The following is a 13,151-nucleotide window of genomic DNA, read 5'->3' as shown; positions in this document are numbered from 1 at the left end:
GGACGTAGATGGATTGCCTTACAGGGCTTACAAGCCTTCCTTGATGGACACAGCCCACCTGGTGCTGCAAGTGTAGAGGACATACCTCAGCACTGCAGGGGGACAGACAGAGCTAACTGAGACACAGGGACCCCCATGGCCAGGGATCCTCAGCTGAGCCTGAGGAGTGCCACTGCTAGGGGCTGGTGGTGACAAGCCATGGAGGGACTTCCAGCACCACCATGGAAGCAATCCAAGATAGAGCTTGGTGAGGCATGGGGGCCTCTCTTTGTCCTCAGCCATTAGCAGGTGCTTGTGAATAGCCTGTAGAAGACAGGGTGAGGATTGCTTCAGATCTTGATTGTAGTCCCTCTGGAGCAGTGGTTGTGTCTGTCCATTGCACTGAACTAGCAGGTGGGGGTTGTGTTCAAGGAGTGTCTCTGGAGCCTGTTGAAACCCCTGAGCATATCTGGGCTCCACAGCACTCCAGGTAAAGAGCCACGTGCGATTCAGGGGTCACACTCCCCTTCTTCTGTCAGCCTGATGGCAGATACTTTCCCTGGCCACTCGTGATGCCTATGCTATGAAAACAAGCTAGTGCACAGTCGATGGGTGCTGAGGATGCCTCTGGCTGCGGACAGTCCCACTTTCCTCACTGCGTTGTTAGGTGAGTTGTTGGCTGGACCCTCAGGGGGTAGGCAGGGGGGGTTATCCTACACTTGGGGCTGCAGGGACAACAGGCAAACTCACATCCTTTGTTTCTAGGACCATCCGATGCTTCCTTCACAAGCGGGACTAGCACCTGTGTCTCAGTCCTCCCACAGGCTGAGCCTTTCCTATTTGCTCAGAGGGCAACTATTGCTCAGGATCCAATGCAGCCTTTAGAATTAACCCATCTGTAAAGGCCAATGAGTCTGGATTCCCCTGACCAGTCATACACTGCAGCATCTCATCTCAGTGCCATATTTATCCTGCACTGTCAGTTTTACCTAGCTCCTAAGCACTCAGGAACAGCAGTACTGTCAGGGTGTTATTATTCATTTGTTTTCACCCACTTGAAGTATGTATCATTGTCATAATCTGGCACTTTGCACTGGGAACAAACTCCCTATGTGGACAGGGATCAGGGCCATTTTTCAAATGCTGCTGACTGTTAATTTGTACGCTGTTTGAAGGGAAAAGATCTTGTTAGAGCTCCATTGTACACATTACTTCATCAGAGCATAGTAGGCAGTTGTCTTCAATAGCCAGCGGACAAAAGGGTGCTGGTGATGGGTGCAGTGTGTAACCTCTATAGCAGCATGTTCCCAGCTCTGCGTGCACAGTTCTCATTTGTGCACCCGAAGCTGATCAGGTGAATCTCATCCAAATCCACTTGTTCAGCAGCTGACTGTCTAATAGCTGCTGGCTGCTCAGCCTCCATCCCATATCACCATCCTCCAGAACTGTGCTAAAACCTAACTATTGGGAAGTTCAGGTGTTTTGTTTAGCTGCAGAAAGCTCCTGGCTGGGTGAGAAAAGGCGTGGCAGATACTGCAGAGCTCACAGTTCAAACACCAGCTCCCACAAGCTGAGTGTCCTGTTAGCTTCCAGACCAAAGCAGCAAGTGGAGCAGTTGCTGGTGCTGGGCAGTCCTGAGCTGTGATGGGTCCCTGGACTTCCTTCACAAAAGGCAGGAAAATAAAAAAGGAAAATTAATCTACCAGGGGCAAAGAATCAAACCAGCAACCCCTGCTATATAGCTCATGACCTGCTTAAACACTAGAACGTTTGTTGCAGCCATTTAGTGACCCATGCTCTTCCCAGATTCATCTTATGAACTGGAAAAAAACAATTTGTCTGCCCATGTGCCCTGAAGTACTGATATTTGTTAAATCCAGTGCTTTGAAAGCCCTGTATTTGAACTACTGGATATGCAGAGAAGAAAGCAAATAAAGCTGGCTGTGATATGTGTGTTTCATCTGAGTAATATTCTGATAAGGTCTGATTTATTCCCTTTATGTCTTAAGGCCAGGCAAATCTCATGGGGTCAGTCATAAAGTATGAGGCAGAAGAAGGAGAATTTGAGAAAGTAGAGGCAGAGATCCTCTTTGCCTGTGGAGGCCTCTGAGTGTGTCCTTTCCAGGGTTTCTATTTCAGGCTGTGCTGTTTGGTTCACAATCTGTCTGGTACTTCAAAAGCCCCTCTGTCTTGGTGCCAGGCTCCTGCACACTGCCCTCAGCACAGCTGCAGGGAGCCCTACTGCCTTGGTTTTGGGGTATCAGCGTGGTGCCCCACACCTGCCTGAGGTGCCCGCAGCACTCGCCCTTGTCCTCTGTTCTCCTTTGCAGACTCTGATCTTCCCCATCTGAAAAATGATTACAGTAAGAAAGTGCAAGCTGAAACCAAGTTATAAATGACAGGAGCAATGCAAGTATCACCAGTGAACTGGGATTAATAATGAAAGAAGACAGACACAAGGCACACAGGGGATTTAAAACCACAATACCTTGGGATATTTCTAAGTGGAAAAAAAAAAGATTTCACACTGAAATTGCAAAATTACACATATCAATTTGATAATTCTGCCCAAACTAGCAGTACTGAAGAACTGTAACATTATCTGCTAACTTCAGGGAGTCCGGCAGGTGAGCAGAGCAGCAGAGCTGTGAGATCCTCGCTCAGCAGGGCTCTGTGGGATGGCGGGTTGGGAGGGGGCCCTGCACCTCTGTTCAGTGCCCTGTGCTGAGCCCACTGCGCTGGGCAGGTACAGGAGCTCCCAGCACAGCGAGCGGGATCAGCAGCTGTCCTGTCACGTTATTCCTTCATGTTCTGAAGTAGGGTAAGAAAGTGAAGCACATGAGGATCAGAATCTTTGTGGTGTCCAGCACCTTTCATGGGGAACTTGGAGCAAGATCACAGAAATCTTCCAGAAGATTGGCTCATTTTTAGCGGTCTAGGATTATAGTTTGTCTGTTTAATTCAAGCCGAGTGACATAATAGCTTTCATTTGGACTTATTACCAGGAGAGCAGTCAGTCAGCTGGAAGCAGACCTAGGGCAGGGCATTTTGTCATTATTTTAAATTTTCTCTATCTGACAAAACTGAAGGTCTTGAAAAGACTGGAGCCATTGTAAAGGATAGAACATCAGAGAATAGGTCACACAGTGTGTTAAAGAATGAAAATTGATTCATTCTTTCCTCTGTTGAATAAGCAACTGTACTTTGGTCCCTGTGATCCATGAAATAAGCTGTCAGAGAAACAGGAAATGTGCCACATTTGAACTTCACTCATTGATTCTATTCTGATCTGAGGTGCAATATTAAAATGCATTATGGTGGGTGCAGAATCTGCAGCAGTGACAGCAGCTAGGCCCAGCTTGCTCACCAGTTATCTGGACTATTTGTAATTAAATTAATCAGTGCTTTACAATGTTAGGACTCATTTACTTAGGTTATATGGTCAGACCCAGCTGACAGGAGGAATCTCACAAAAGCAACATTTGTTAGTTTTAAATAAAATCAAAGGCTGCAGAGGAGGCTCATGGTTTTATCATTTTATTCCCTTTAATATGGAGAAACAATTTGCAGGCAAGTCAAAAATTCTGACAGCAATCAATTTAAGAATGGGAGAACGGGTAGCAGAAAATTCTAGAATTTGGAATCACTAGCTGGAGCATGTTAGGCCAGTTAATGCCTGCAACTCTAATAGATAGCCTAGTCTTTAAGTAGTATCCAGAGGAATGCCTGCAACTATGATTTGCTATGTTAAGTCTGTTTTATTCATGCTGAAGTGTCTTTTGCTTCTTTGGTGAGTTCTTAAAAGTTTTATTAAGTAAAACATCATTTTTGCTGCCTTTGCTTTATTTGCCTCAAAATTGTGATTCATAAAGATGGATTTTTATAATTAAGGTAGAAATGAGAAATAACCCCCTATATATAATTTAAAAATGTTGAAATTACAGACACTATCTAACTTCTGCTTTAAATCACAGGAACAAACTGTTATCCATTAGCAGCCCTAATTAAATCCATTTTTCTGTGAGTCTTTGGCAAATTCCATTTTAGTAAAGCTGTATTAAACTCTCTTTTATTTCCTCTTGCTTTGCAGAATTCTCTGTTTGAGATGAATAATGGGTTGAACATGGTATGTGACAGCTCTGTAGACTCCAAAAATATAATATGAACAAATACATTGTTCTGGTGAGCTGGCATGAGAATACTTCTGAGGATTTAGAAGCATTCCAACCACCAGACAGGCAGGAGCAGGACCATCCTGGCCTGGGGAGTTTCTATGTGGTGCAAGAATGGGCAAACATCGTGTAGCACAGAGGCTGTGGAAAGGTGGAGGAGGAGGCTTGGAGAAGGGAAGGAGAGGGAGCGTGCCGAAGCAGGGAGCATGCTGTTTGCTGTTGGCATGGCCCATTGGGGTGTTGCACTCCTGAGCTCTGAGGTACCATCACCTATGCCCTGCTGGTGTTGTCCTAGGCCTTGGGTGAGGAATGAGCAGTTGCAGAGGAGTGGAGAGAACTTCCAGAGGTTAGCTAGCTCTGCTTTTCCTCAGTATGTGCCATTATGGAGATGTGCTTTCCACAAGGTTGTACACGTGGCCTGCCTATAGCATCTGTCTGGGTCGTTGTGTTGAATCTGTCTAGCAGGAGCCATGCTCTTGCTGACTTCAGACCTGTTTCAGTAGGTAGATCAGAACCCGGCTTGTGCCAACAGCTTTGTTAGGGTGATTCTCCCTGGAGACCTGGCTGAGGAAGCAGTGCACAGACCAGAGAACCCACCTGAAACAGCTGCTCATTTTGCAGTTGCTGTGCATGAAGATTGATGTACTCCCAAAAACGTGCCCCAGTCCCAGAGCAACGGGCTCTGTCCTGTCCTCCGGCACCTCCATCACTCATTTACTGCAACAATTGGCTTCAGCCTTCGATTTCCTCTGTGGTGCATATTGGAAAGAGAGAGGCTGAGCTGTGAACATTAATAACAATGAATAATAACGGTACGAGTTCCACAAGCTTTAACAATCAAATGAATCAGCAATCTGGAGGGTTTCATTAATAAATACTTGCTGGAGTTAGATGACAAGGGAGCTAGTGCCAGAGGTGTGTATATCAGTTAAAGGCACTTAATGTGTGTGATCCACTTCTCAGCCCCTTTGTTTACCTGGTGGGTCCCACGTTCTCCTCCGTGACCTGCTGTGGAGAGGGCAGGGGCCGGGAGGAGCAGAGGAATAGGCGGAGTGGACTGTGTCATCCTGTAGGTAAGTGTTGGGGTTACATGGCAAGGCTTTAGCAGTGGGGAGGTAGTGAGAGTGGCTTCTGTGAGAAGATGCCAGAAGCTGCCCTCATGTTGGACAGAGGCAGTTCTGCCATTATACTTGCAGACAGGAGTAGATTCTTCGTGGCTCAGGGTAAAAATATACCCCTTCCAAAGCCACCAAAGTAAACGCTGGGAAAGACCTCTTAGGTTACGGTATATTCCCCTCAGGACTGAGTGAGAGTAGTGGAGTAGGGCTGTCTGGCTCATCTTATGCAGCTTTCTCTTTGTGGGTGAGCTGATCAGGGGACTGGTTTATAACCTTTTCTGCAGAGCAAATTCCTATGCCAAGAGGAGCAGCCCTCATCATTAGGCTTTTACTACAGCAACAGCAAAAGGAAACACAGGCTTTGTTCAGTCTGAAGTCCAGTAGAGAGCAATTTTAATTCAGCTAAGGAGGATTTGAGGGCCAACTACCAATGTGTTCATTCATTTCAGGAAAAGAGAAGGGCAGCTGCTGTAATTATGATTAAAGGACCTATTAATATCTCATTCAGGTTTTCCTGTTATCATAAAAGCAAGAAATGTAGTTACCTCTCTTAGGAATTTGCAGCAAATATGTCATCTGCCTTTGTTGTCTGGGCTGCTTGAAGTCAATTTTGTGAACTTCCATATTTTCAATACAGATTTTTCTGCTAGAAGCCCTGCTGCAAGGCATGTGATGGTAATGGAAAGGACAGGTGGTTTTAAGAGAAATTACAGAGTTCAGGGGTAAACTAGAACCCACTACAGTTACAAGGAGTAAAACTGGGAGCTGTTGTGCTGAGATCTGTGCAAAAATTAGGCTGCCTGCCAGGAAAAGATGCTTCTCTTATAAAGGCATGGGGTTTCATCTCAAAGACGGGGACTGTGGAGCTCATTCCAGCCTGTTGTCTCATTGTTTCCTGCTGCTTTTATGCATTCAAGTGCCTCTGCTCCAGTCTCTGAACCCACTCCATGCTGCCATGCCTGGCATGGAGGAGTTTTCATCAGGCCCAGCAGCACAGGCTAATTGCACAGCACGCTGCAGGTGCTTGTGCTGAGCAGGCTTTAGCATAGCTGGTTTGGCCAGGGCAAATGTGTTATGCTGCTAGGCTATCCCAGGTGAGTGTGGAGAATATTTCACAGCCCTAGTAACAGACCTAAACCCTTTGCATACCTGGGTCCATGATGAATTGTGAGCACATCTGGCACCTGCATGGCAGTAATGGAAGTGAAGCTGGCTCAGGTGAGTCTTCACAGTACAGTAAGAGTGCAGACTGGCACTTGATTTCTGACAAGCTATTTTCTCTTAGTGCTTGTTGCCTTTTGTCTTGAATCTGTGTTTTGGTATGCCTGTTGCCAAATTCCACTGAATACTCTGCCTGGCATCAGGAATCTCTTTGTCAAGAGGACAGGGTGCCTGGCAGCCTTAGAGCTCTCCATCTTGTTCCTCTGTAGCCATTGAGTCTCTTTGCTTGTCCAGGTTGCAGAGATTATGCAGAGGTGCTGAAGAAAAACTTGTAAAGTCCCGTGTGATGGTTTGTCTTTGTAGAATTGCTATTCCTGATGTACAAAGAACACCCAGCACTCTCATTTTTGTCCTTGCTCCTACATGGGTGTCCTTATTTCTTGAGGACCACTGGGACTGCTTTGAATTGCTCCTGTAAGTCAAGTCTACCTGACAGTCAGTATCCAAACAGCTCATACAAGATGAAAGCGCTTCTCCTTGTGTGGTAAAGCACTGGTCATTGCCATTTGAGTGCTGCGATGGCACGTGGTCTCAGCATGTGCTAGGGCACTGCAGTTTCCGTATGTGCCCAAGCACTGTCAGCTTGGGCTTTGTTGTGTTAACACTGCAGTTGCTCTGGCCTCACAGACTGGACAACTGGGTGCACCACCCAGGTGGATCTGTGATCAGAAAACCTATGAGTTCTCCTGGTGTGTGCCCTGCAGCAGCAGCAGAAGCTCCAGGCTCTGGATGGAAATGATTTGAAGAGTGCTGACCAGTCACTGCCATTAGGCCTTCTCAGTTCACGTCCTGGATGGGTCAGTCTGGGAGGTCATGTCCAGGCTGGGTGCCACGATGGTGGTTTGCATTATGTCTGAGACCCTGCTGCAGCTTGGATGGAGATGATATCCCTGTTCTGTGCCTCCCTCATCAACCAGCTGCATACAGCTGCTTCTTGCTGTTTCAGATGCGGGTAACATGATCTCACACCAACAGTAAAGCTGTAAAGGTCGTCAGCTGCCAAAAATGTTTTGTAAATTAAATGGTAGTAATAATTTATGAACTCAGCCAGAAATACAACCTGTTCAGAACTTGTATTTGCTCCTCTGCTGTGACAGGCTAGTACCAGGATTACTGATACCATTGGCCCTGTGCTGTGCCGTGAGGTACAGTTCTAAGGGCTCTAAGGACAAGTCACAGCCCTGATGCTGTGGAACAGCACAGGCTTTGTTCCCAAAATGTCTGGGTGCTTATTGCTGGATTGTGTTGATGGCTCTGTTACGTCTTGCTCTAGCAGCAGTGTATTGGGTTTCACTCGTCACCTACAGTCTTGTAATGCTCTCAAGATCAGTGTAAGGATATCTTCGCTCTTTTCTGGGCCATATTTCCAGTCTTGACAGATGTGGTCCCTGGGCATTGGTAATGCAATAGGAGATCGCTGGGGAAGGCCAAAGCTGTTCCTGGCTCACAAGAATATAGAGTCATGGAGCAGCCATGGAATGTGTAATATCAGTTAAAAGTGACCAATGCAGATATGAATTATTAAATCTATTAGTGTGGGGCTGCCATAATGAAGTGTCAAATTTTTCACAAAATGAATTCCTATTAAGAAAACCTTAAGATTAAAAGCAGAATGCATTCTAAAATGATGGGAACTGAGAGGAATGAGTATTGATTTCCACACCAATCATGTCTATTTCTATTTAGAAATATAAAAACCAGATGAATGAATTAATGACTCAGTGTCAGAAACGGGCCCAGAGGGAGCTATGGAAGTCATGTCACTGTTAAAAACCTTGGAACGATTGGGAGCTCATAAGAAGATGGCAGTGGGAGAGGGGCAGGAAGATGACAGTGGGAGAGGAGAAGAGCGTTAGTGATTATAAAATCCCAGCACAGACAGGACAGCGAAGGGGTGGGTCAGGTTTTACCTCATTATTCATTATTCATCCAAGCACATGCAGATATAATTCTGGCAGTAATTTTCCCTGGAATTGTTGCGTAGGGGCATGTGTTTCAAGGCAGGGAGCTTAGGTTTGATTCCTGGTGCTTATTGAATGCATGGCCTTGAAAAAGTTATTTGACCTTTTTGTGGATCTTTTTATCAAAACCCAAAATGGGCACAGGGAAAATTGCTCATTTACATACCCATTAGAAATCTAAATTCAAGTAGAAAGGCAGTCAAGAGATTCTGAGAGGAAATGTAGAAAATATTTGAACATTCAGTATCTAAGTCAGAGGGGGCATTTGGAAAAATGTTGTTGAAAATCTCCCATATGGCATAGAACCACAGCACTTCTTTGCTCCTGGCATTAATGTATCAGATATATAAAAGGACATTACCTGTATATATTGCTGTCATCTGGACACTGGTCCATCCTCCATGTTGTCCATGTCACGGAGTGATATAACCATCTTGTAGATTCTATTTGATTTAGGTCGATAATGCTTTGTTTTGTGTGTGCAGACACAGAGTGCTCTAATTGCTGCTCAGTCTTGTACATAAAGCTCCATGAAATGTTTTCAGTGACATGAAGTAACTTGTAAAAGCATGATTTACTCAAGCAGGATTCTTGTCTATGTGTAGCTGTTTATTTGTTTCACCTCCTCTTTCCAGCTTGTGCTAGGCTGGTGTAATCTCTGTAAACTGTTTTGCACCCACGGTCTCTTGCTTGTGCCTGAGCTCACAGCTCTGCTGTTCACACCTTCTTGTGCCTGTTCACACCTCCCTGTGCCTGTATAACACCTTCCCACACATAAAATTAACAGACAAAATTTAAATTTGCAGAAATTAATTATGTTAGCAAAATGTTTTTTTAAACACTCAAAAGAATGTTCTGTCAGCTTGACAGATGAAGGTAATGCTACAAAATGAATTTTGTTGACAAAATAATTTCAGGGTGTTGATAAAATGTGTTTTGTCTTCAGAGTGAAAAATACTAGACTGACAAATACTATTGTCCTTTTTTTCAGTTGTCAGTCATTTATTCCCTGTTTGAGTCAGCCAGTGATAGTTCTTCATATCTGAAAAAGTTTTCATAAAAGATAGCGTGAAGCTCTGAAGGACAAAATAATTAAATTTTGATTTCTTGCTTTCAAATTGAAAACAGCTTTGTTACTTGGATGAGCAAGGATTGGTCCCTGTGAAGCGCAAACAGGTGGGAAGTATTTGGTGGAGGTTTGACACACTGTGGAGTAGAGAGGGTGGGGTGGGAACTGGGCTTCTGGAAACAGCTGTTTGTTTGAACACGTTGTTAGATTACTTGGATGTGTTGCAAGCTTTTCAATGAATTTCATGCTGATTTTAGGAGCCATTTGCTAAGAAATCTTGTTTTTTTCCTTTAGTTATGTAGCACTTCTTGAGCAGGAATGAAGAGATGTGTGGCATTTTCTCTGGGGTGCCAGGGTGGCCGGTGGGGGCCCTCGAGGTGGGCAGGGGCTGGCATGGCCGAGGGCCTAGGGCTCTGCCACCCTTGTGCCTCCCCACTGCTGTTGGGACGGGGCCCAGGGGCTTCCCTGGCCCAGGGGCTTCCCTGGCCCAGGAGCTCTCGCAGCCCAGGGCTGGCAGCAGCAGGTGCCTGCCCAGGACTGTGGGTAGGAGCCAGCAGCAGATTGGGGCCAGCAGCAGCAGGTGGCTGGTGGCTGGTGGATCTGGGCACAGAGCCCCACTCCTGGGTGGCCCAACTCCTTCACGGTGGCTCTGTTCTGCTCCATCAGGGGCTCCCCGTGGGTCCTGCCTGTGGGTTGGACTACCTTATCCCCAGTGAGTACCCCAGTACCCAGCGAGGTACTGCTGACCCCTCGACTGCCGTGGTACGCGGCTGACTCTTCCTACTGCAGCCAGAAGGCCCTGGGCTTTCATCTCCCCCATTTTTAGGACAGAGCAGCCCAAAGGCCACTGGCCCTATGCAAAGTAGGGCAGGATGGCCAGAGCCTCCTTGTTCTTTGCTGCCTGAGGTGCCACAGCAAGGCAGAAGCTGAGGAGCGGAGAGAGCTGTGGAGCTGCAGCTGCAGATGTTGAGACATTGCACCTATATCTCCTAGAGTGACCTGGTGACAGCAACAACAATGTGCCCCTGGAGCACAGGCAGCTGGCACAGCTTGCAGATTCTGATACCATCAGCAGGCTTCTGGTTCAGCCTTAAAAATATCTACATAGGAAAAAATACAGGAATGCATGGCCCCTTGTCATGACACCCGTATCAGGACAAGTCCAGAAAAACAGCATCAAACCTGATAAAATTTTATTTTTCAGTTGCTGGACCAAAGTCCAGCCTGATGCAGCCCAAGGAGAAGTTATCTAAGTTATAGTCAGGGTAGTTGAAGCCAGTATAATTTCAATTACTAAGTACATGGAGCTGTTTCTCCTAGATGCTGTTTTGGTTCAGGATCTCTTGGTATCTCCAGCCATTCTGCTGCTTCCCAGGAGGATGGAATGCCGATTGTTTTTTTTTTCTGAAATCCTGTGGTTCCTTGTTGGGATCTTGGGTTCAACAGACACATCCCCTTTTGTCCTTCATCATAGAAAAGGAAGGAACAAAATTTTGTGTTATGTATGAACTGGACTCAACTGGGATTTTTGAGGAACCTTGAACTTAAAGAGATAGTCTTGTGATGAGGTAATGATGCTTCATTTCCAGGTTGTATTTTTTCGTTATTATCAATACTGGCATAACTAATTACATTAAAGCAGAAGTGACCTTGTTGGAACAGCTAATCTTAGTCATTTGTGTGTGCCACTCCCACAAGTCACTGGAATGACACTTAGCATAATAGCTCCTTAATATGTGGAACATCTGTTCTTGGTTTTTGCAATCACCAATGACTCTTCCTCATTACCTTCACTTACCTATGCCAACAGGAACCAGCCATCCCTGGCAGAACATATAAACTATTTCACTCCTGGCTGGCTGGGTTTTTTTTTAAACTGCTGACAAGAAAAGAAGCAATCATATCTATAAATCATCTGAAATCCCAGTTAGTATTGATGTGTGAGCATTAACTAGTGGTAGTTAATGGCACTGGCTAATGAATTAACAAAAATACGCTTTCTCCTTTGGAATTCAGTTTTGCTTTTAAGGGGGACTGTCTTTTGCTTTACAGTTGGATCAAAACTCCTCCAAGCTGCACACAGTGGAGTGAGTCTTTTAAAACGTGCTGATAAATAGGAGAGCCCTCAGTGTCCATCCTGTGAAGCCACGCCATGAGCAGAGCTTGCTGTTTGCAACAAGAGCTGCTCATTGCACAGCCCATGGGCTTCTTGGACGCTGTTTTAGGAGAGCCAGGGGCAGGGATGGGCTTGCTTAGGCCCTAGAGGGCAATGAGCTCTTACTGTGTCCTACTGAAGGGCAGCCCCATCACTGTTTGCCTGGGCACTTCGCGGCTTGTGCCAGGGACATTGTCATGGGCAGAATGTGCCTCGGGTGATGGAAGACCCACATTTGGCTCCTTAGGCTCAAACCAATCCCTCCAGCTTGGTACAGGAAGACAGGGAAATATGATGTGGCCATTCCCCAGGAGAGCTGGGATGTTTGAATATAATTTTTTGATTGAATTTCAGTAGAGCTGTGCTTTACTCTTCTATGCTGTCTGCTTTCACAGGCAGATACCAGTCTGGCTTCTCCCTTCTGGGCGTGGAAGACAGAGAAGGTTAGTCCATGCTTACTGATCTGCCTTCGGTTCTCATCTGCCTTTTAGGCTGCTCGGTCACATGGTACAATCACAACAATGCTAGAATAACCATAAATCCCAAAATTTTTATGGGAACACGTGTAGTCTGTGCGCACCTCCACCATCAGAGTGGCTATTACATGATAAAGCTGTCAGAGAAAGAAAAGTCAGAGCATGTCCTTGAACAGTATCTCCTCAAGTTTAAACAGAGAAGAAGCTTCATACAATTAATTTCTCATAAAAATAACAGATCGATACAAGCTGAACGAATGAATCAGAGTTGTTTCCTGTGGACAAGGAGAGGAAGAGGGTTTGTGGCTACAGGTTCCAGCTCTGGGAGGGGAGTCACTGGCCGCACATGTCACGTTGGCAGACCCGGTGGGAGCCCTCAGCTGCTAAATGGCAGTGCTGACTACATTCATTGCCTTCTCCCAGAATTCTGGAGAAGAGCAGGGTCCTTCCTGAGAGCTGACAGGCCAGGGACTGCCAGATATCCCGGGTCTCTGCTTCCAACACAGTGAGAACAGTGTTGGCACAGTGACAACCCTGGAATACTGAGCAGGGTGTGCTGTGCTGCCCTGGTGTTCTCCTGTCTGTAATGGCTGTCAGCACCTTCCTCCTCTCAGCACAGAGGCACACAGAAATTCTAGGCATCGTCATTTTCACAGCAGTTCTTGGCCCCAAAAGGAGCTGTAGAAAGTGCTTTAATTTCTTGATAGTGATTAGGAACAGTGCTTCCTTCAGGACATACTTTCTTCATGTGCCTCTGGCTCCTGCAGAGCCCTTTGTGTTTCTCTCCTCATGGTGTGAGTCCCAAGATGCTCCATTTAATGGATGTTACATAGGGTGAAAGGTAAACAGCTGAAATGCTTTGCTTTCTAGCATCCATGTCCTGTTACAGCCATCTCTCACTCACTCTCAATTGTACTTTTTGTTACATGAATATGTTTAGATAGAACAAAGGTCTTTCTCTCCTTCAAATATTTATAGTGATGACTCGTGATGTAATCAA

The 13,151-nt window shown here is 45.9% G+C and overlaps 1 long non-coding RNA gene across 2 annotated transcripts in view; it reads left to right on the top strand.

The window, feature by feature from the left end:
• The window catches only part of LOC114061458, a 47,775-nt gene that overhangs the window by 21,264 nt on the left and 13,360 nt on the right, over positions 1 to 13,151 (top strand). The window lies entirely within an intron of this gene.

The sequence above is a fragment of the Empidonax traillii genome, unplaced genomic scaffold, assembly GCF_003031625.1.
Source record: "Empidonax traillii isolate 1590-97213 ecotype Southwest subspecies unplaced genomic scaffold, ASM303162v1 scaffold335:size599443, whole genome shotgun sequence".
Lineage (NCBI taxonomy): Eukaryota > Metazoa > Chordata > Aves > Passeriformes > Tyrannidae > Empidonax > Empidonax traillii.
Note: the sequence above shows the minus strand (reverse complement) of the source record. Positions and strands in the feature narration are given on the sequence as shown.